The sequence below is a fragment of the Sminthopsis crassicaudata genome, chromosome 1 (genome assembly GCF_048593235.1).
Source record: "Sminthopsis crassicaudata isolate SCR6 chromosome 1, ASM4859323v1, whole genome shotgun sequence".
NCBI lineage: Eukaryota > Metazoa > Chordata > Mammalia > Dasyuromorphia > Dasyuridae > Sminthopsis > Sminthopsis crassicaudata.
This window is the reverse complement of record NC_133617.1, coordinates 754,399,826-754,422,280: the sequence shown is the minus strand read 5'-3', so window position 1 is coordinate 754,422,280 and position 22,455 is coordinate 754,399,826. Positions and strand designations below refer to the sequence as shown.

Genomic DNA, 22,455 nt, shown 5'->3' with positions numbered 1-22,455 from the left:
AGACTGACTTTCAGTAAAGAAGATATGAGTTCCAAAGCTGGCTCTAATCACTTGAGGCAGAGGAGCACTGCAATGTTTAGAGGGCTGGATAGAGAGTCAGGAAGACCGGCATTCAAATCCTGCCTCAGACAGGACTACCAGCTGTGTGATGTTGGATAAGGCGCTTCACCCGATTTCCTCATCTTTAAAATGGGAACACTGGTGAGGGCCTATCTCCCTGAGTACTGCCAAGAAATAAAATGAGGCAAAACACCTAAAGTGCTTTATGAACCTAAAGGTACTTCATCACTGAAGGGCCCCAGAATTAAGAAGCTACTATTGTGCAGGGAGACTGGGCTAGGAACTTTCTACATAAGAAAGCAAAAAATGATTATTTTATAAAGTGGTTAATTCTCAATTTAATAATAATGACTATAATGCAACACAAGGAAGTACAAGAGCAATCTCCAGTCTGTGCTGAGATGACAAAGATGGGGAGAGAAAAAAGAGACAGAGAGAGACAGAGACAGGGACACAGAGAGAAAAAAAGAGAAAGAGAGACAGACAGAGATAGGGACATAGAGAAAGAGGAGAGAGAGAGAGAGAGAGAGAGAGAGAAGAGAGAGAGAGAGAGAGAGAGAGAGAGAGAGAGAGAGAGAGAGAGAGACACAGAGAGAGAGAGACAGAGAGAGAGAGAGACAGAGAGAGAGAGAAGAGATAAAGAGAGAGAGAGAGACAGAGACAGGGACACAGAGAGAAAAAAAGAGAAAGAGAGACAGACAGACAGAGACAGGGACATAGAGAAAGAGGAGAGAGAGAGACAGAGACAGACAGAGAGACAGAGAGATAGACACAGAGAGAGAGAGAGAGAAAGAGAGAGAGACAGAGACAGAGACAGAGAGACACAGAGAGACACACACACAGAGAGAGAGAGAGAGAGAGAGAGAGAGAGAGAGAGAGAGAGAGAGAGAGAGAGAGAGAGAGAGAGAGAGAGAGAGAGAGAGAGAGAGAGAGGGAGAGAGGAAAGCTGATGACTGGCATTCCCAGGTCATTCCTGGCCCCTGCCTGCCCGCTCCGGTCTTTGTCTTTCTCTCCTCTCGGCACACAGCCCTTCTTTGGTCCCCCCCTTGTCTTGCAAATCAGTTTATCTGAAGCAGACTGGAGGCCGAGCCTTTTCTGTTCGGAAGGAATCTTACATGCCGCCTCTCCTCCAAAATCCTCAGGGAGGAAACGGAGGCTCAGAGAGAGGGAGGGCCAGGCCCTGGACCGGGGCTGGGGAGGGCGGACTCCCACCTTGCGGCTTTTTCCTCCCCCTCTTTCCCCCGGGCTTCCAGCAGGGCCTCGGTGCTAGGAAATGCCTGCTTTCCAGCTTGAAGGCCTTTTCTGCGGCCCTTGGGGCCAGGCAGCCTCCCTGGGAGGGGGGTCCCACCTGTAATGCGCCCCGCAGCCCACCGTGGCTGAGGAAGGGCTGGCAGGCGCTGCGGTGGCAGCCTTGGTAACAACAGGCCAGGCCCTGCCCGCGGCTGGGGCAGGTGGGCACCGGGGCCTCGTAATTGGCTCATCTGTCCTAAAGGCGTCTCGGCGCTCTCTCGGCCGGCCGGGGCTGATTTGTGGTTCCCCAAGCCCAGCCTCCTGCCCGGGCAGCCCCCTCCCTTTGCTCACTGGCTTTCAGGTAAATGACAAAGACCCATTTTGGGGGTCCCCGGCTCTCGAGTTCCCCTGTGGCGCAGCCCTCATTCTGCACTGACTTGAAAGACCTGGGACTCAGAAAGGGCCGGGCCCGGAGCCAGCGGGGCGTCGCGCGTGCACGTGCTTGTGTGCAGGGTGGGGGGGGGGGGGTCCCTGTGACCTCCGCGACAAAGCGAGATTAAGCCTTCCCGGGGGAGTCATCCCGGGGCCTGCGTTTGCTCCAGTACTCGGAGGCCCAGCAGTGCGCCAGTGGGGCTCCTTCGGGGCGCCGAGCCCGCGGTCCCATCCCCCCCCCCCCCCCCCCCCCGCGAGCCGGCCCCACGGCGGCCCCTCGGTCTCCTTGCCGCCCATCCCCCAAGCTTGGGCCCTCATTTCTGCCCCCGCCCTCCCTCCGCCTGGATTCGCACACGTCACTCAGCGTCCGCGAGCCAGCCGGACTCACTCGTCTCTCCCTCTCAGCTCCCTGACCTTTCTAGGCTTCCACGTGGCAAAAGTCTTGCACAGACTCACCTGGAGCAAAGCTCACCTGGAGCAAAGCCTGCCGCCTCTACGCCCTCCCCCCTCCCTTCCTCCTCCCCCCCTCCCTCCCTCCTCCCTCCCTCCTCCCCCCTATTTGCAAAAGAACCGGTTTCGCCAGCTTCTTCTGCACCGCAGGCGGAACCATTCCACTTTTACAGAGAAGGAAACTGAGGCTCAGAGGGGGCTGAGACTTGCGCCGCGGGTGGGATTTGAACTCAGTGCTCACCCGCTTTCAGGCCCAGCGGCCTGCCAATCTTTGCTTTGGTTTCTCTGCCAGTGTAAGATGAACCTTAGCCCCAACTTCGCAGGCTGAATATGAAATGAGGGGGCGGACCCCAAATTCTGGCTCTGCTACTTGGGAGCTGCGCAATCATGGAGTCAAAGTCACAGCTTCAGGGGCCTCAGTTTCTTCCTCTCTCTAGTGGCCTTGAAGGTCCCTTTCAGCTCCAAATCCCCGGCGGGGGCAGGAAACGAGCCCTGCGGCTGGTCGGATCTGGGGGGGACAGGCCGGCCCAGATGCACCCTCACAGTGTTTGGGGGCAGCCGGGAGCCACTACTGCTCTCCTTTTACAAACGAAGCCCCGAGGCTGCAGGGGCGGGGACTTTGGGGTTGGGACGCCCCCTGGGAATGTGCTGGGCCCAGAAGTGCCCCCAGATTTTGTTCCCGTCTGAAGGAGGCCCCAGGCAAGTTTCCAATGCTGGGGCTTTAAATAGTTCCCTTCCCCAACCTCTGTGGCTCTGAGAGGCAGCAAATAAACCCTAAAGACAGAAGCCCGAGCCTCGATCCCATCTCAGACATCTCCAAAATGTGGGATCCCTGCAGGTAAAATATTTCTCTTCGTGGAGCCTCAGTTTGTTCATCTGTAAAAGGGGGTTAATAACGGTCTTGCTAGCTCATTTTGCTAAATTCAATGCCCTGCGGCAATGTCATCCACTAAGCATTCGCTAAGAGCCTAGCGAGTGTCTGGGAACGGGCAAATGGGAGTGATTTAAACTGCGGTGCATCAGGGGAGACTCAGCGGAAAGGGTCCGTTGAGAAGAGGGATCCTTCTAAGCCAAGGGCCCGTGGCATCCAGGGGGTGCTGGGGGATGAGTCCTGCTTTGGAGGGGCGCCGAGTAAGGGAACTACTACAGACAGAGGCTGAGCCCCTCAAGGGCCAGAGACTTGCTCCAGAGAGGCCTTGGTCTGGAGGCCAGACCAGGGCCCTGCCTCCCCCTCGGCCCCTCCCCCCCACTTGATGTGCTGGGTCTCTGGCCTGGAAGTTCAGACTCATTTCCCCAAGGCCGGAGCTGGCCTGACTGGAGGCCTCGGTGGCCCGGGACAGCCGGCGGCCTCCGGGCTTCCCCCATCCCTGATGTCCGGGGGGAGGGGCCTCCGGGGCCCGTGGGGAGGGATGAGCCCCAGGCCAGAGTTTGGCTGAGTCTCTTCCCTTTCCCCAGGACTCTAGTCGTGCCCGCCAAGCCACTGGACAGTCCCTGGTGCTGATGGCGGGCCCTCCTCTCCCCTATGAAGGCGCTGGCCCTGCTTGCTTAGCGCCGGGCATCAGAGGGGCCGAGACCTTTGCCTTCCAGAGCGCTGGAGGACGCTGGCCCCGGCACTGGACCCCCCCCCCCCCGGCCTGCAGGAAGGGAGACGGGCCGGGCCTGGCCCCCGCCTGGCTCTCCCTCCGCCGCCCCGCTTTGAGGCCGAGCCCCGCCGAGGGCCCCGCTCGCTCGTTCGTCGGTTCGTTCATTCATTCTTTCCCTCCTTCCTCGGCTCCTCCTGTCCAAGGACAGTCCAGACGGACGGAGGAGCAAGTTGGCCAGCGCTCCACCCCCATCTGCGGTGTTTACAGTCCCCGGGAGACGGCCCGGCTGCGTTTTCCGGGCCGCAGGGCTCCCCCCGAGAGCGGCTCGGGCGGATCCCGGCTCGGGCCCCTGCCCTGGTCCGGAGGCGCCCGAAGCCGGGGGAAGGGGGCGGAAGGGGGGCCGCATTTCCCGCCGGAGCCCGCGGCCGCCCGCCTCGCTTTAGCCAGAGCTCAGAATCCCCGGAGCCCCGTCCCGGGCTGACCATCTAGAGCCATCCCTAGGGACCTTTCTGAGCGGGGAGGGGGAGGGAAAGGGCCACGCGAGCCAGACAGCGCGGAAAAGGGCCCCGCGGGCCTGGCTCCGCGCCCTCCGCGCACCGGCCCCCCGCCGCCTCAAGGCCCGGCCTGCACCGAGGCGGAACGGGAGGGGGGTTGGAGGGACGGCTGGAGGGGCGAAGGACCAGGATGCAGGGGAGAGGAAAGGGGGAGGGCAGAGATGGAGAGGGAGGGGGAGCCGAGGGGAGGGAGAAAGGGAGGAGGGAAAGGAGAGCAAAGGAAGGGAAGGAGGAGGAAAAGAGGAGAAAGGAAATGAAGGCAGAGGAAGGAGGAAAAGAGGAGAAAGGAAATGAAGGCAGAGGAAGGCAAAGCGGAAAAGGCAAAGGTTCAGGGGACTCCTTGACGCTTCCACGAGCCCGGGTCCTCGGGCGTTTTCGTTCGCATCCCCCCGCGCCCTCCCCGAGAAGTGCCACGGTCTCCCCAACAGGTGTCCGAGGGGAATCCCCCCATCCCCGCGCCGGCCTCCCGGGCGGGGCCCACGCTGCCCCGACACCCCCCCTCGGCGGCCGGCACCCCGCAGACTCCGCGCTGGTCCCCGGCGCAGCCCGCGGCCGCCGGCGGCCTCTGCGCAGTCATTCATTCACCCTGGCGTCACTCTCTTCCTCCATCCCGCAGCGGGCAGCCCCAGGGGGAGGGTCGCCCGGCCGTCCCGGGGTAGCTGGGGGGGGAGGGGAAGAGATGGCCCTGCCTGCTGATGTCTTCCTGGAGAGTGCGCGCGAGGGGAAGGGGGAGTAAGGCAGACCCCCTTGTCCTCGGTCCCGGGACCCGAGGGTAGCCCCCAGATGCGGCCGCCCGGGGCCACGCTGGGCCTGGGTCCAAGGAGCCCTGATGCGGGGGCGCGGAGCTGCAGGGAAGCGAGGGGGATGGGTGGATGGATGGGGGGGCTTCTCGTCCTTGACCGACAGCCCCGGGCAGACTGCGGCGGGCGGGCGGGGGCCGAGCACCGGGGCGGCGCGAGGGAGGGGGCGGCCAGGCTGCAGCAGCTCGGAGCGGGGGACCCCCCCATTTGACTGCAGCCCTGCCTGGGCTAGCTGTCTCTGCATTTCGCTGTCTCCCCATTTCCTCGTCTCCCTCCCTCCTTCGCCCTCCTCGGCTCCCTCCTTCTCTCGCGCTGAGCCCAGGGGCTTTTACTCGCCTTTTCTTCCTCCGCAGCTCTCCCCGCTCGCAGCCGTCTCCGCCCGTCCGTCGGCCGGCCAGCCCGGCCGTCAGTCCCGCTAGCCTGGCGCGCGACTCCTGCGAAACCGAGCCGAAGCCTGGAGCCTCCGCAGCCCTGCCTGGGGGGTGGGGGCGGGGAGGGGGAGGGGGAGAGGGGGCGGGGCGGGGGAGGGGGCACCCAAGAGGTGGGGCGAGAATCGGCTTTGTCCAATCGCGGCCTTCCGCACCAGCCAAAGCGGGGAGGGGGGGAAGGGGCGAGGCGGGAGGCGGAGCCATGCAAATAAGGCGGCTGCGGCTGTTGGGGGGGCAGGGAGAGGGGGAGTATATTCCTGCTGCGCCCCCAGATCGCAGGCAGTCAAGTGGATGTGGGCCCTAAGAAGGGGGTGCTGCGGACAGAGGTTTCGGGAGCCCCTCCTCACCCCCATTCCCATTCACCATTCCGGGTTCTCGGGAGGCTTGCCCCCGCAGGGGTGTTCATCGCCTTCCCCGCCACGACCCGCAGTCCCCCGCCCTGCCCTCTGCTCCGTAACCGTTAAATCCCATGCTCCCCTTCCCAGGGAAGGCTGCTCCTCGGCCCGAGGCCGTCCTGTTCTGTGCGTCCTCCCAGGGTGCGCCCCCAGGAGCCCCCCGTCACACACGGAAGCAGAGGAACAAGAGCACCCCCTCACTTGCGTGTGTGTACACATACACACAGACACTCACACGCACACTAACACACAAACACACACGCACACACACGTGCACACTTGCACACATACACTCTCACACGCACACACAAGCACACGGGCGCACACACACGCACACAAGTGCACACACGCACACTCACACACATACACACACGCGCACACGCACACTCACACACAAACACACATGCACACACACGTGCACACTTGCACACATACACTCTCACACGCACACGCGCACACACACACACACACACACATGCGTCCTTAACTCTGGCGCTCCTCCAGGCCCGAAGCCGCTGAGCCTGGGGAAGGCAGCTTCGGATATGCAGGTCTGGGTGGGCTCCTCCTTTGGGCTGCGAGCTCGAGCCTCAGTTTCCTACTCTCTCACATGGGGGCTGGAGGAAGCTTCTCCAAGGCCTGGCCAGCTGGGACTCCTGTTGCTTTTCTGCCCCAGGAAGCTTGAGACTGAATGCCCTTTTCTGCCAGCTGTCTATTTAGTAGTGAGCCATCCTGTTGGACAAACACAGCAATCAAGGAGTGACGCTTCCGTCTGTAGCCTTGACCCCCCAGCCTCACCGGCTCCCAGCCTGAGCGACCCCTCTTCCCCCTCTCTCCCACAAAGCCTGGGATCACAAGGGACCCCAGGCTGAGGCACAGCTACCCCGACATCCTGAGCACAGACTTCAGAGTTAGATTCTAGGCCCAACCCTGGAGACTTGGTGCCATGGAGCGGCTACCAGCTCTGTGCAGGCTCAGCCCAGGCTTTCCTTCTGGGAGAGCCTCATATCCTTTTCTACCCTCTGTCTTGAGAAGCAACATAGTAGAGTGGCTAGAACCCTAGACTTGGAGTCAGGATAATCTGAGTTCAAATCCCACCTCTGATACTTATTAGTCATATGACCCTGGACAAGTCACTTCACCCTGTTTGCCTTAGTTTCCTCATCTGTAAAATGAGCTGGAGAAGGTCATGACAAAGCACTCCTGCATTTTTCCCAAGAAAACTCCAAATGAGGTCACAAAGATGGACACTACTGAAAACAGTTGACCAACAAAAATAAGTCTGGGCAACTCATTCCTCTGGGCCTCAGTTTCTTTGGTAACAAAATGAGGCAGATGGCCTCGGAGGCCACAAACCCTGACCTCTATCACCCCTTTTGGATTCCTCGCTCCATAAAGAGAGCAGCCAGGGTCTGCTGGACCCTTCCCAGGCTCAGGAGAGAGCTGACTCCCTCTTAAGGCCACTGCTGCTCCTTCCCCTCTGGACAGCTCCCTTAGGTTGCCTGAGGCTTTTTGCTTCCCTGAGCCTTCTTGAGCCCTGGGCCCTCCGAGGGCCAACTGTTCCTGGCACCTACAGAAGCTTCAGCATGTGCTGGCTTGGGGGCCTCTCTCGGGTACCTCACTGCACCTGGACAGCTCCTAATGTGGTTCTCAGCCACAGGGTCCAAGTTCCTTCTGGACTTCAGGGATTCCATTAAAACTTGCCTTCAGAATGGCCCAAGGGAGTAGGGCCTTTCCTTTCAGCTCTGCGCCCATTTGCTTCCTCCTTAACAGCCTCTCCTGCCTCTCTTTTATGGAGGGTTTATCAGCATTCTTTGGTTCTCTCCTCACTTTCTCCCTCCCTATGCCCCTTCTTTAGCCTCCCTTTTGCTTTTTTTCTGGTCAACAGAGTGCTAAGAATGGGGCTTAGTGGTCTAGGCTCTGGAGCTCCTGTCCTTGGGATCCCCCGGCCTCAGCTGGTCAGGAGACGGGCAATGAGAAAACAATCACAGGGGAGTGTTCTTCTGAGGGCAAGGGAGCTGCTTGAGTGTGTAATGGGGAGGGGACCCAGTGGACCCATAGGAAAGGCGGACCCAACACATGCTGCCTGCTGCCATTTTGAATGGATGTTACCTTACAGTGAAAGCTCTCTGTAGGGGCAAGAGAATCAGCTGCTCCGCACCCTTTCAGGCCCCTCTTACAGAGCTCCTCCAAGTCTCCCAGGGCTAATCCTGCCCAGCCACCTTTACTCCTGATTGGGATGGTTGGTACTGTTCTCAAAGTCCCTCCTCCAGTTCTTCAGGAGGACACTGAGTCTTGGCTGAGGAGTTTGGGAATAAAGCCACCTTCTGCCCCTCCTTTAGGAGCGTGTACTTATCCTTTAGCTGCCACCTCCTGGCTCCTGACCCCCCTCCCCCACCAGTTCCTGGGAGACAGAGGTAGCCGGCCAGGCAGGCAACTGAAAAAAGGGTGACTTAATTTAATTTCCTGAGATGTCACTGGCAGAGATAAACACCAGACTACCCCGGACCAGCGTTCACTTCTCCTGCAAGCAGTGTTTCCTTGTAGAAGGACCCCACCTGGGGCCGGCACGCAATCATGGCCCTTCTCCAGGCCTGCAGGAGCCTTTCACTTTTATAGGAAAAATCTAGATTATGAATGGCTTAGCACGGAAAAGGATGGGCCCTGCCACAAAGGGCTTTCAGGATGAAGGGAGACGACCCCCACTCAGACAAGAACAAAGACCCAAGGTCGTTGTTACAGTGAGGGAGGGACCTCTGGGCCTGACCGGATCACAAAAGGCTTCTGGGGGAAGGAGGGCCTTAAGCCAGGGCTGAAGCCTCAGGACTGGGAGGCTTGTAAAAGCTAAAAGGGAGTTTATCTCTGACTGCAGCTAGAGGTAATTAATAGGGAGCCAATATGGAAGGGAGTGAGGAGCTCACTATTTCTGCTATTGACTCACATTCAGCTTGGGGTCCACTGAAACCCCCAGAACTCTTTCATTCTTAAGTCTGTCTCACCACATCTGTCCGGGCTTTCTGAAGTGCTCCTGCTTCCAGAGCCATAACGAGCTATCCTAGGACCCATAATTGGCACATGAGCCCCTGGGACCAAGCTTACCCAAAGTCCTCTCCCACTAGCTGTGGGGAGGGGAGACTGTAGACAGCATCCATTCTAAGGCGGACATCCTAGGACACTGTCTGGGCCGGCCAAGACTGACCCAGGCTGATCCAAAACAAGACCAGCAGCTGCCTTGCTCCTCCCGGGCTTCCCCAGATGGGGCCAGTACACCGGAGTCTCCGACTTCCCCGGGAGGACAGTGTCCTGGAATGTCCCCCTCAGTACGGAGTGCTGTGTTAATGGAAGTGGAGAGCTGAAGTCATGTCCCCTCATCAGGGAGTCACTCTTGGCGCAAGGTCCTGCCCGGGGCTGTAGAATTTCAATGGTGGGACAATGACCTGCACTGGAGACCCACCGCCTCCTGATGACCCAGAACCCCTCGCTTCCCTACATCCATTCCCTTGCTCCTGCAGCTGGGCCAGCCTGGGCAGAGGGGAGGCCCTGTCCTTATGCCACCTCAGAAGCTCTGTCTTACTCAATCTCTGAGTCGGGGTGGGGGTGTGAGAAGATTGCCAGTAATTGCTGTAAAACGCACCCATTCTGCCTGGCAGGAGGTGCCAGGGCATACCCAAGCCCCGTGGGAGCAGGGATTGTGCCCGCTGGGACCCGGTGACAGGCAGATGTGACAGTGCCGTGTTGCCGCCTCGCAGGTAATATGGCTAATTGTGTTAGGAGTGGGGCAAACACGCTTCATCTAATGTTTGCCTAGAAACATGTTTGCATTCTCTTGCCGCCATCACTGTCACTGTCATTGTCCCCATGGCACTGGCTCCTGGGCTGGCCCCTTGTTCACCAGAGGGGCTCTCCAGGGTGTTTGCCACGCCACCTGTCACCAGAGAGGACAAGAACGTCTCTGGAGTCACCCAACTCCTCAGTGGCCGGCCCTGGTGCAGTGCCAGTGGGCCAGGGTGCTTGTCTAGGTGGTGAGGGAGGCAGGACATGGCCTGAGCCCCGGTCTCTGAGAGCTTCTGGGGAAGACATGAGTTGGGGAGCCAGCCGGCACTGCAGATGGAGCCGAGGAGGGCAGAAGCTGCCCCTGTTTTGTCTCCATGTCCCCAGCCCTTGGCACAGCGCTGGGCACACTGAAGCCCTTGGTGAGTGCTCGCTGCTGCTGGATTGCTTCATGGCCAAGGAGGGCTGGAAGGGGAGTCAGGGTCTCGGAGACATTCTGGAAGGGAGAGAGCAGCAGCTGGGACAGCCAGGGAGGGAGCCCCAGCGGGAGTGGGACCGGGGGGGGGGGCCTGAAATGGCTTTCCTGGGCAGAGGACAGTGGGAAGACTGAGCAGAGGAGTAGCGACCCCCTTGTTTTCCCACCCAGACCAGGAGGTGGGGGAGGGGTTTTCTCCTCCTCAAAGGCAGCGTGGTGTTCCAGTGAGCCCATCGGATCCAGCCTGGAAGCCCAAGACCTTCTTGACTGTGTGATCAAGAACTTGTTTCCTCATCTGGAAAATGGGACTAATAATACTTGTGATACCTACCTGGAAGGATTGTTGTGGGGAATCAAACAAGAGAGTGGGCATAAAAGTACCTGGTGCCAGCCTTCCTTGTCATCACCATCATTGGGTCTGCCCCGTGGCACAAGCCAGCACTGGGGGCAGCCTCTCCCGAAGTTGGACAGCTCCTGAGCTGGGGCACAGTCTTCCCATCCCTTCTCTCCTGGGCCTTGGCTTCCTGCTTCTGCCTGATGTCCCACAGTTCCACAAGTGCAGTGCTATATTCATGTGCACACACACACAGTCACACATTTGCACAGATATAGCACATACACAGTCACACACTCACACTCACTCACACACACACAGACACACTCACACTCACTCACACACAGTCATACACAGTCACATACACACACATTTACACAAATGTAGCACAGATATAGCACATACACAGTCACACACACACACAGACACACTCACACACACTCACACTCACTCACACTCACTCACACACAGTCATACACAGTCACATACACACACATTTACACAATTGTAGCACAGATATAGCACATACACAGTCACACACACACAGACACACTCACACACACTCACACTCACTCACACTCACTCACACACAGTCATACACAGTCACATACACACACATTTACACAATTGTAGCACAGATATAGCACATACACAGTCACACACACACAGACACACTCACACACACTCACACTCACTCACACTCACTCACACACAGTCATACACAGTCACATACACACACATTTACACAATTGTAGCACAGATATAGCACATACACAGTCACACACACACAGACACACTCACACACACTCACACTCATTCACACACAGCCATACACAGTCACATACACACACATTTACACAAATATAGCACAGATATAGCACATACACAGTCACACACACACACAGACACACTCACACACTCACACTCATTCACACACAGTCACACTCCCTCACACACAGTCATACAGTCACATACACACACATTTACACAAATATAGCACAGATATAGCACATACACAGTCACACACACACACTCACACTCACTCACACACACAGTCATACACAGTCACATACACACACATTTACACAAATATAGCACATACACAGTCACACACTCACACTCACTCACACACACACAGACACACTCACACACACTCACTCACTCACACACAGTCATACACATTCACATACACACACATTTACACAAATATAGCACAGATATAGCACATACACAGTCACACACACACACTCACACACACACAGACACACTCACACACACTCACTCACACACACAGTCATACACAGTCACATACACACACATTTACACAAATATAGCACATACACAGTCACACACTCACACACTCACACTCACTCACACACACACAGACACACTCACACACACTCACTCACACACAGTCATACACATTCACATACACACACATTTACACAAATATAGCACAGATATAGCACATACACAGTCACACACTCACACTCACTCACACACACAGACACACTCACACACACTCACACTCACTCACACACAGTCATACACAGTCACATACACACACATTTACACAAATATAGCACAGATATAGCACATACACAGTCACACACTCACACTCACTCACACACACAGACACACTCACACACACTCACACTCACTCACACACAGTCATACACAGTCTCACACACTCTCACACACACACACACACATGCACATACACACATGCACACTACCACCACCTCCTGATTCATCCAAAAGTCTCAGCCTTGGCTTGGGTCTCCCTTCATGAACTCAGAGCCTTGAAGCTGGGAAGGACCTCGGAGACATCAGCCCTGCCGGCCCCTAAATGAGCTCCCCCTACCATAGCCCTGCCCAATGACCCTGAAGCCCCCAAGGCTGCCCACCACGCTGGCCAGCCCGCATTAAAGGGAAGTTCTTTCTGACCTCAAGCCTTCATCTAGTTCTGTGCTCTGAGCCAAAGGGAGCCAGTCCACGTGCTCAGCCATATGTCAGCCTTTCATAGGCTTGAAGACCCTCTACTGCAATGGCCCCTCTGACTCTCCTCTCCGGATGGAGCCTCCATCCTTCCATGTCCTGCCTTTAGGACATGCATTCAAGGCTCTTACACTCTCCCTCCTCTCCCCCTGAAGCCCCAGGATGCCAGGAGTGCCAGGAGCGCCCTACCCCGACTGGGGCTGAGTGCCAAAGGCCTCTCAGCCCCTGGCCCCGGGCACCAGCAGCAAATCCTGCGGTCTAAAGACCTCCAAGCTTGGTAGCCAGGTTTGTTTGGGGTTGTTTGCCATCCCGTTGTGGATTTGTGGTTTGCTAATTGTTCACAAGTTGCTTAAATGCTGCCTCTCAGCTTCACAGCTAGACTAAGAGCTCCCAGGGGCAGGTGGGGACAGTGGCTCTGGCTGGCTGCCTGCTCTCCTCTTCCCTCCCCAGCTCCCCAAATGGCCAGGAGCTCTCAGAAGTCCGAGCAGCCTCCCTTTGCCTCTCAAGTGGCTCATATTGGGGCGAGTGGTCACTGTGGGTGACAGCAATAAGCCATGTCATATCATGTCTTCCTGGGGGAAACAAGACCTGCACAGGGAAGCAGAAACAAAACATTTACCAAAAACAGCATCATTTTAAGGGAAAAGCAGCACATTAATAACTGGGCGTGTTAAGAAAGGACCTTGGTGAAAAGATGGCATGAGCTGAACCCTGAGGATTCAGGGACAGGATCCCTCCCCCTATTAAATAAGTCCAGGCAGGGAGCCAGAACTTCTTAGTCGAATTAATCGCCAAGTGAAGATGTAAATTGGGTAAGAAATTTTCATTAATTGGGGAGAAGTGGAATACTTTGATCATCGGAAGAAAGCAGATGTCATCTTACAAGAATGGATTGGAATTGGCTGAAAGCATTAGACACGCTGCTGGAGCATCCAGTTCCCAGTGGGAGACTTCCAACAGCGGCAAGTTAAAGAAAAAGTCGTCAACAACCTGGAGGGAGAGAGTAGAACATGGCGTCTCTTTCCCTCCTTGCACCAGGAGGATGACCTTGTGACTTCCAAAGGTAAGAAGACGAGGACTTCCCATGGCTATTCGGAGGGCCGGTGGCTTGACAGCAGCTCCTGAGTTGGAATTGGGAGGAGTACCAAGGTCAACTAAATATAGAGGGTCCAAGTAGCCTCAGGACTCTCTCAGGAGCCCAGGAGAGACTTCAGTTGGACTGCACCAATAAAGAAAGGCACTGCTGACGATTCAGAGCGGTGGCTTTCGCCTTTGACCACAAGAGCCCACGCGAATTTGAGCCCACTCTCTCCAGAATCTTGCGTGTGCAAAGGGAATAAGGAGCCGATGGTTTGGGGTGGTTTTCTTCCATAACCCTACTTGTTGTTCTGCCTCAGAGAAGATCACTTACACTGCAGGTGGCTGATTTATAATCATGGGGGAAGCACACAAGATGAGGACTCTCAGAAGTATAATAAAAGGTACAGTCCCTTAGGGTTAGAAGCATGAGGGGAGGAGGAGGAGTCAGCCGCACTGTCTGGGGACCCAAGCTTTCTGTTTGAATGGACGTTGGAAGAGGAAGCCCAGAAAATAGGCTATAAAGGAAGCTTGGGATTGTGGGAGATGAGCCTTCCAGAGGATTGCCTATTCAAAGACGGATGCCGGAGATGGAACTTCATGTGCAAGGAACAGAAAATAAAGCAGTTTGTCAGGAAGTTAGGTGGGGGAAGGGGATTGATGTGCAATAGATCTAGATGGGATTGCATCAAAGTCCTTCCTGATGCCAGGGCTGGTGCTCCATCCATTGCACATAGAGCTGCCCCCTCCCTGAAAGTCCTTGATTCAGCCTTTAGTTTCTACCTGAAGACCTCCGGTGACTGGCAACTCTTTACCTCTCAAGGCAGTTCCTTCTATTTGTAGACAGCTCTAGCCAGATTGCTTTGCCGACTTCCTACTGACCTAAAATTTTTCTCTGTACCTCCCATGCATCCCCCCTAACTTGACCCCTCTGTCACGTGACAGCCTTTCAGATATTTGAAGGCAGCTGTCCTAAGACACCACTCTCTTCATCTGTCTCTGCTGCTGGTGCCTGTGTCTCTGTCTGTCTATATCCCGGTCGTTCTAGCTCTGCTTCTGTTTCTGTCTCTGTCTAATACAGGAGAGAACATATGTCATAGGAATAAAACCTGAACAACACCTTTCTCGTTTTCTTCCTCCTGTTAGAGCCTGACATCTAGAGGGTGGTCTTGCTGACCACCTGTGCTCTTCTGTCCATGTTGACTTTTCAGCTCCTTGATTGGCTGGCCATTTGGGCCATTTGGGGGCATTTTTTTGTGTGTCACCGGTTCTGATTCCTCTGGGTAACATGTTTTATTTTCTTCTTGCTGCCACAGCCAATGCCAGACATCAAATTCTAGCCTCAGAACTGCTCGATCTCCTTGTCACTTCCTCTTGGTTCCCACCAGTTATATTTAATCTCAACATAGAGGTCTGACTGATTGACTAATATGACAGCAAAAATAAGGATAATTGTTGGAGGGGATGTGGGGAAACTGGGAGTTGTGAACTGATTCAATCATTCTGGAGCGCATTTGGAACTCTGCCCAAACTGTACGTGCCCTTTGATCCAACTTCTCTACTGGGTCTGTATCACAAAGAGATCACAACAACGGGAAAAGGAGCCACATGTGTGATGTCTGTAGTGGCCCTTTTTGTAGTGACAAGGAACTGGGAAGTGAGTGACTGCCCATCAGTTGGGGAATGGCTGAATGAATTATGGATTATGATTCTATAAGAAACACCCAGCAGGATGATTTCTTTCTTTTTTATAGCTTTTTATTTATAAGATATGTGCATGGGCAATTTTTCAGCATTGATAATTGCAAAACCTTTGTTCCAGCTTTTCCCCTCCTTCCCCCCACCCCCTCCCCCAGATGGCAGGTTGACCAATACATGTTAAACAAGTTAAAGTATGAGTTAAATACGATATATGTATACATGTCCATACAGTTATTTTGCTGCACAAAAGAATCAGACTTTGAAACAGTGTACAATTCGCCTGTAAGGAAATCCAAAATGCAGGCGGACAAAAATAGAGGGATTGGGAATTCTATGGAGTGGTTCATAGTCATCTCCCAGAGTTCTCCCACTGGTGAACAGTTCATTATTGCTCTATTGGAAATGATTTGGTTCATCTCATTGTTGGAGAGGGCCACGTCCATCAGGATTGATCATCATATTACTATATTGTTGTTGAAGTATACAATGATCTCCTGGTCCTGCTCGTTTCACTCAGCATCAGTTCTTGTGAGTCTTTCCAGGCCTTTCTGAAACCAGCAGAATGATTTCAAAGAGGCCTGGAGAGATTTACACAAACTGATGCTGAGGGAAGTGAGAGAACCAGGAGATCACGTACAAGGCAACAAGAAGATTATGTGATGATCACTCTGATGGACGAGGCTCTTCTCGCCAATGAGATGCTGCAGCTCCAATAGACTTGGGATGGAGAGAGCCATCTGCTCCCAGAGAAAGAATTGGGGGGGACAGAGTATGGACAACAACACAGTATTTTCACTTTTTTGTTGTTTGCTTGCTTTTTGTTTTCATTCTCATTTTTTTTCCTTTTTGATCTGATTTTTCTTGTGCAGCATAATAAATGTGGAAATAAGTATAGAAGAATTGCACATGTTTAACATAAAAAACATGGGGGTCTGACTGGTATTGAATGAACTTAGAGCTCTTTTCTGGACACTTCTAGGCTTCTGAGGAGGCTGGAGGTAGGCATGTGGCCAGTAAAGAAGCCAGTAAAAGAATGGCCAGCATGAAGGAAAAAAGAGAAGTCTCATCTTCAGGCTAGATGTTCTTGTCCCTTTCAGATGATTTTCTTCTGTCACAGCACTGAATCCCCTCCACCTATGACCATCTTCATCGCCTCCCTTTGAGTATACTCCAACTTGTCAACGTTCTTTCTAAAACGTGATGCCCCAAATGCTTCTGACATGGTCTGGGCAGCAACAATGGGGTCGTAGTTATACTTAGGGGGTAGAGTGAGAATCCTCCCTTAGGTCTGGGCTCCAGCCTCTCTTCAGAGAACCCACGGTTTCATGCAATTTTGTGGCTGTCATGCCATACTGTTGATACTGTTGAGTATATAGTCCTCTAAGGCCTTATAATACTGATGAATTGTCTGCTAACAACTGTCGGCACTTAGCCTGGGAAAGCAATACAGCTAGCAGGATCCGAACCCGATCAGCACCATGGCTAGGGACCACGGCTGGGGACTATGGCTGAGAGTCCTCTGGCTGCATCACTTTTGTTCCTGAAGCTGGAGAGAAAGAGAATGGGGTGAGCAAGGGATTGCTGAGCAATTTAAGGAGTGGATTTTAGAGCAGTAACCGATAGATATTAGGTAGACTGGCTATAAGCTACAGAGTTTTTAGCCTGATTTGTCTGTGGAGTGATTAGAGCCCGGAGCCTTGGGCCTTGGGAATGTTGTGGCTGCATTTTCTGGGGTCCCCAAGAGCCTTTCACTAGATGGACTTTCCTCTGGAGGTCCCTGCGGGCGCTGTAACTGGAGAGAAGGCAGTGAGCAGAGCAGGGTATTATTTTTTTTTTATTCATTTTTCCAAATTATCCCCTCCCTCCACTCCCTCCCCCCCCCACGGCAGGTAATCCCATACATTTTACATGTGTTACAATATAACCTAGATACAATATATGTGTGTAAATACCATTTTCTTGTTGCACATTAAGTATTAGATTCCGAAGGTATAAGTACCCTGGGTAGATAAACAGTAGTGTTAACAATTTACATTCACTTCCCAGTGTTTCTTCTCTGGGTGTAGTTATTTCTGTCCATCATTGATCAACTGGAAGTGAGTTGGCTCTTCTTTATGTTGAAGATTTCCACTTCCATCAGAATACATCCTCATACAGCATTGTTGTTGAAGTGTATAGTGATCTTCTGGTTCTGCAGAGCAGGGTATTATTGAATGTGCTCTTTCCCTCTCCTTCCTCTCCCCTCTTCCCCCCCCCCCCATTCTGGCTGTACTTGGGATCTTCCCTGGAGGTTGGGATATAGCTCAAATCGTTGTTTTAACATCTGATAAAGATATTCCCAAGGAGAAGATGGGGAGATGTAGACTCAAAGGCAGTGCAGGAAGATGGATCTGGAGCTGGTTGAATGGCTGAACTAGGAAATCATTATTCAACGCTGTTATGTGAAGTATCCAGCAGAGCGCCCAGGGTTCTGTGCTTGCTCGGCGTTGTTTAACATTTTTAGCAGTGACTCGGATGAGACATAGACAGCATGCTTATTGTATTTGCAGAAGACTTGCAGATGAGAAAAGTAGAGGCAGAATCCAAATCTTCCAGACAATCTAACAAGATAAGGTTCAAAAGGAGAACTATAAAGTCTTACACATGGGTACAAAAATCACATATGGTTGGGCAGCAATTCCTGGGACTTTTGGTGGACCACAAACTCAGGATGAGTCAGCGGTGCTCTTTAGTGGCCAAAAAGGCACGGGGATCCTAAATGGTCAAGCCACGGCTTCCTGGCCTCTGGCTCTCCATTAGGGATCTCTCTGCTATTCTCATCTTCTGGAGTCACTTGGGACAAGCCTTTTCCATATGACAGCTCTGTTTTCAGCTGTTCATAGATGGTATTTGATCCATTGCCCTCTTCCCCCACCCTCATTACCCAGTCTTCTCTTCCCCAGCCTAAATGTCCATGTTCTGTGGGCTGGGAGCTTGGCCTGGATGCTGGGGAAGATTTCTTCCAACGATGAAATGCTTGAATTTGATGATGTCATCCTCTCCAGGCTGGGCAGCTTCCCTTCCCCCCTTTTCCCAAATACGGCAGGATGTGAGAAAATGACAGGCAGCCTGGGAGCTGAACAGCCTAATTTCTACATGTAGAATGCAGGGACATGTAAATAAAGGTGGAAAAAACCAAACAGGAGAAACAAAACCTCTTCTCTAAAGGCCCTTGAGGAATCCCACATCATGCCAGCTGTTCTCCATTCTTAGTGCCTCCCTACCTCTAATTAGACTGTCAGGCTTCGAAGCTTTGCCAAACCTCCCTCCTCCCTCCGGAGACGCTTGGCAGGTGGGGAGCATCAGCTTTTCCTGAGAATGAGGCGCAGTGTTAATTTCACCACAGGGACGACCTCCTCCGAGCTGGATACAGACCCCAGGCTTGCGGGGGTCACAGGACCCCGGGAGTGTGTGTGGGGGAGGAATGGGGGTCTTAGAGAAGGACTAGTCGGCCCAAATTCTTTATTTTAGAGTTGAAGAAATGGAGAACGGTTTTTCCTTTGGTGAGAAAGATTACTGGATCGATTACATATGTATGAAATATCTACAACAAGCCAAGAACTTCTTTAAGCTCCAGGACTACAATAACAAGAAGCAAGCAGTCTGCCCTCAAGGAGCTTCTTTCCTTACTGGATGAGACATGCACCCACTGAAGTAAGCGAGATGGGGGGAGCTCTGATGCCCCTCCCCTTCCTATCAATTCCCTTCCCTCCATCAGGGTTTCTGGCACTGGCCCCACTCATCCCGGGAGAGGCTCCCTTTCATTCCCCAGGGATCTCACAATCATCCAGAGCTAGTCCAACCCTCCTCTCTTTGCAGATGAGGAAACTGAAATTCTGGGAAGTAACATTACTTGCCCAAAGTTACTCAAGTAATAGGTTAAGCTCCGGTTTGGAAGCCATCTCTTTGACACTCTCTCCATCTTTCCTTCCCATGGGAGCTACCTGAAAGCCCGTCCTGGGCTCTATCTGCTAACTCAATTATTCTGAGATCAAGAAAGAATCAAAGCCCTTTTCATTAAAAAGGAAGTGGGAGGGAGAGAGTTTTGAGTCAAGGAGTCTTCAGTTCTCCAGCATATACATCCTACTTACCCTGCCTCTGCCCACTTCCCTCTGCACTCGTTTCACTGACACTCTCTTTTCTGAAAGACAGAGCAAGGGATGACCATAACAACCAATGACTGTCTCAGGTTGCTGGGCATCTTGCATGTGTGAGGGCACTGTTGAGTTAAAGGTGAGAAGGGGTGTGTGTGTGTGTGTGTGTGGACTATGAAATTTTCAGGCAGCATTTATACCTCGGTGATCTGTAAGATGCTACAAATCAAGCCTTGATTTATTGTTTGTTAATTCCCTAGTCTTGAGAAAACAATGAAAAAATGTTTTTAAAATTTTCCGGAGCTGAATTTTGCTTCAGCCTCAGAGGCCAGGGCTAAACTAGAGGTGGCTAGCAATGCAAAGTTGGGCAGAGAGCCCAAAGTCTGACTAAATATTAGGAATTTTCCTAACTGGGGACTCAGAGCAATTATTACTGAACTCAACTTTAAAGCTAAAATAAACTCTCTGATGCTAAAGAGGAGGGAAACCAGATGGACTCCAGGTGCCATTAAATCAGCTCCGTACTTTAAAAAGGCTAAGTACTGTAACAGATTGGAGAGGAGAACTTAGGGAGGGGAAGAGATAACAGGTTATTATATCCAGCAGCTGAAGGGCTGGCCGGGACACCCCCCCAAAACATGGTGCTCCATCTGAGCAGAGGATCTTCCTGTGTGGGATTCTCTGAAGGAATTCTTTTCCTAAAGCATCCTTGGTAGTAATGAGGGAAAGGAAAGGGGGAACCCCATTTCTCGGCGCATAGATAATCCCATGAGGCGCAGCGTCCCCTGTAAAATGAATGTACAGGCCCGAAAACCTAGGTTGATAAAGGTTTATTGTAGAAGTTTGGAAGTAAAGCTCAGTTAGAAAGACGCCAGGGCCAGAGGTGGCCACTGGGCGGGCAGGAACATGGCTGGAAGGATATCATGTGTTGGCTGGGAGGGCGGGCCGGCTCCTCTTTTATACCCAAAAGATGATGGGCGGTGCCCCTAAATTCTCGGTGGGCTTTTCAGTGAGCTCAGATGAGCTGAGGGCTGGGGGAAGCTGAGCTGAGAGGGGGGGCTGGGCCCAGATATTCTAGGGTGCCTTTGACCAGGATTTGTGAATCAAGGTCAGCCAGGGGTTGGGCAGTTAGAAAGGAATCTTTCAATCCCCATCAGTAGGAGGCAGGCTCTTGGCCCTCAGGGACTATCTTTGACTTTATAATCACATTGTCGGTGCTTAATAAATGCCTATTGAATGATGGATCCCAGGAAACTAACCCAAGACCCCCAGGTCTGCCTCACCCAAAGCAAGGAAGGCTGCTTTAGCCAGAAACACCTCACAACAGGCGTCTGCAGCCTATGGCCACCCTCTGGAACCGTCTGTGGCCCGACGCCCGACCTCTGAATCTCAGTACAAACTCCCTTGGTGCCCCAGCCTTTCCCCAAAGCTGGTCCTAGGAGAGATCCGAGGAGAAGGAGGTAGAGCCCAGCTGGGAAATCAGCTCCCAGGGAGGTGGGGTTAGGGAGGGAACAGGGGCCAGCTCAGGACCCATTCTCCAGAAGTGAAAGCTCCCTGGGGCTTCAGGATCCTTTCCCACCCCTAAATCTCCCCTCTGGCACTCTGTGCGCCTGAAGACAAAGCCTGAGCGAGTGGGGGGAGATGGGGGATTGTTCTTCCTCCAGGCCCAGCTCTCAGGGAAGCCTCTCCTGGTTCCCTCAGGCTTCAGCAAGTGAATGGCCGGACTGGGCTGCTGCGGCCCACCCAGGTCTGCTTTTGTCCTCCCAAGGCGGGCAGCTTTAGAAATGCGTGAATGGGGGAAGGGCTTTTGTCCAGCTGCTCGGAGCACCTCTGCAGATGGTCTTTGTGCTTCTTCAAAGGGCTCAAGGCTGGGGTCAGCCCCGCTCCCTTTTGAGGAATCTGTGTGGGGATGCGGAGTTCAAACTGCTTTGAGAGAGGGCTCTGAGCTCACCCCGGGCCTGGACAATGGGGACAAAGCTGCCTTCTACCTGTCCCGCTCTGAGAGGAGGTAGCGCGAGGAGGTAGGCAGAGTCCCCCTGGGTTCTAGATCCAGTCCTGGAAGCCCTTCCATGGGCTACCTGCACCAATCATTTGTCTGAGCCAGAGCTCTTCACAATCCTCCGACTTCAGAGATATGTTGGGAGCCCAGGAGAGACAATTGCCCCGTGTGCCCAGTCCTGTGCCGGGAGAAGATGGTACATAGAAAGAGAAGGACTAGGAGCAAGCGCTATTCTTGTCCTGATAGAATTCGCCCCAGGAGGGGAAATCCAGAGGACCCAGAAGTATGTGGGCAAGTGACTGGTCAGGTGGAACCCCAGCACCCAGGACATCAGAGTTCCCTCCCTGATGGAGAGCTCCTTCAGCCTCTGCTCCAAGGAGAGAGACCCCAGCAGCAGCTCCCCGGCAGCCCCTTCCCTCTGGTTGGCCCTCACTGGGAGAGTTCTGGCGTCCAGCCTGAATTTGCCTTCCTCTCACAAGTCCTGGTTTTGCTCATTTATGTATAGGGCTGTGTCCCCCATTCTTATCAAACTTATGTGTTAGCTCTTATATTTAAAAACAATCCCCTCCGGACCTTGGCTAAGAGAACTCTATCAGAGAAATTTGCTTAAACAATTTCCTCCCAGCTTATGATTTCTCTCCTGACTCTGACTGTGTGGCTTTTATTTACTCAGAAATTTTGTGTATTAAAGTTGTTTATCTCTTGTCAGTTAATCTGTAAACATTTATTAGGCACTTACTATGTGCCGGGCACTGTGCCAAGCATTGGGGATGCAAATACAAAAATATAGACAGTTCCTGCTCTCCTCAGGGAGCTCACAATTTAATGGGGGAAGTTGAAGACTAGAGGATGGGATGGAGGTGGGGAGTAAAAGGTGACTGATTTGGGCATTCGTTCTCCTTAAATGGATGTTGGAGAGCTCTCCCTCACCCTACCCTCCCATCAGAGGGAGGGGCCCTAGAGCAGAAGGTACTGATGACTTGATCTAGTAGGATGATGAGGTTCCTGGGGTGTGATACAAAAACTCAAAGGAGGGCA

At 53.4% G+C, this 22,455-nt stretch overlaps 1 protein-coding gene across 5 annotated transcripts in view; it reads right to left on the bottom strand.

The window, feature by feature from the left end:
• The window catches only part of ADCYAP1R1 (ADCYAP receptor type I), an 86,151-nt gene extending 80,561 nt beyond the window's left edge, over positions 1-5,590 (bottom strand). For all 5 annotated transcript variants that reach the window (XR_012485065.1, XM_074284570.1, XM_074284569.1 and 2 more), the window contains exon 1: positions 5,446-5,590. The gene's annotated coding sequence lies outside the window, so the exon portion shown is untranslated. The remainder of the gene's footprint in view (positions 1-5,445) is intronic.
• Positions 5,591-22,455: the final 16,865 nt, after the last annotated feature.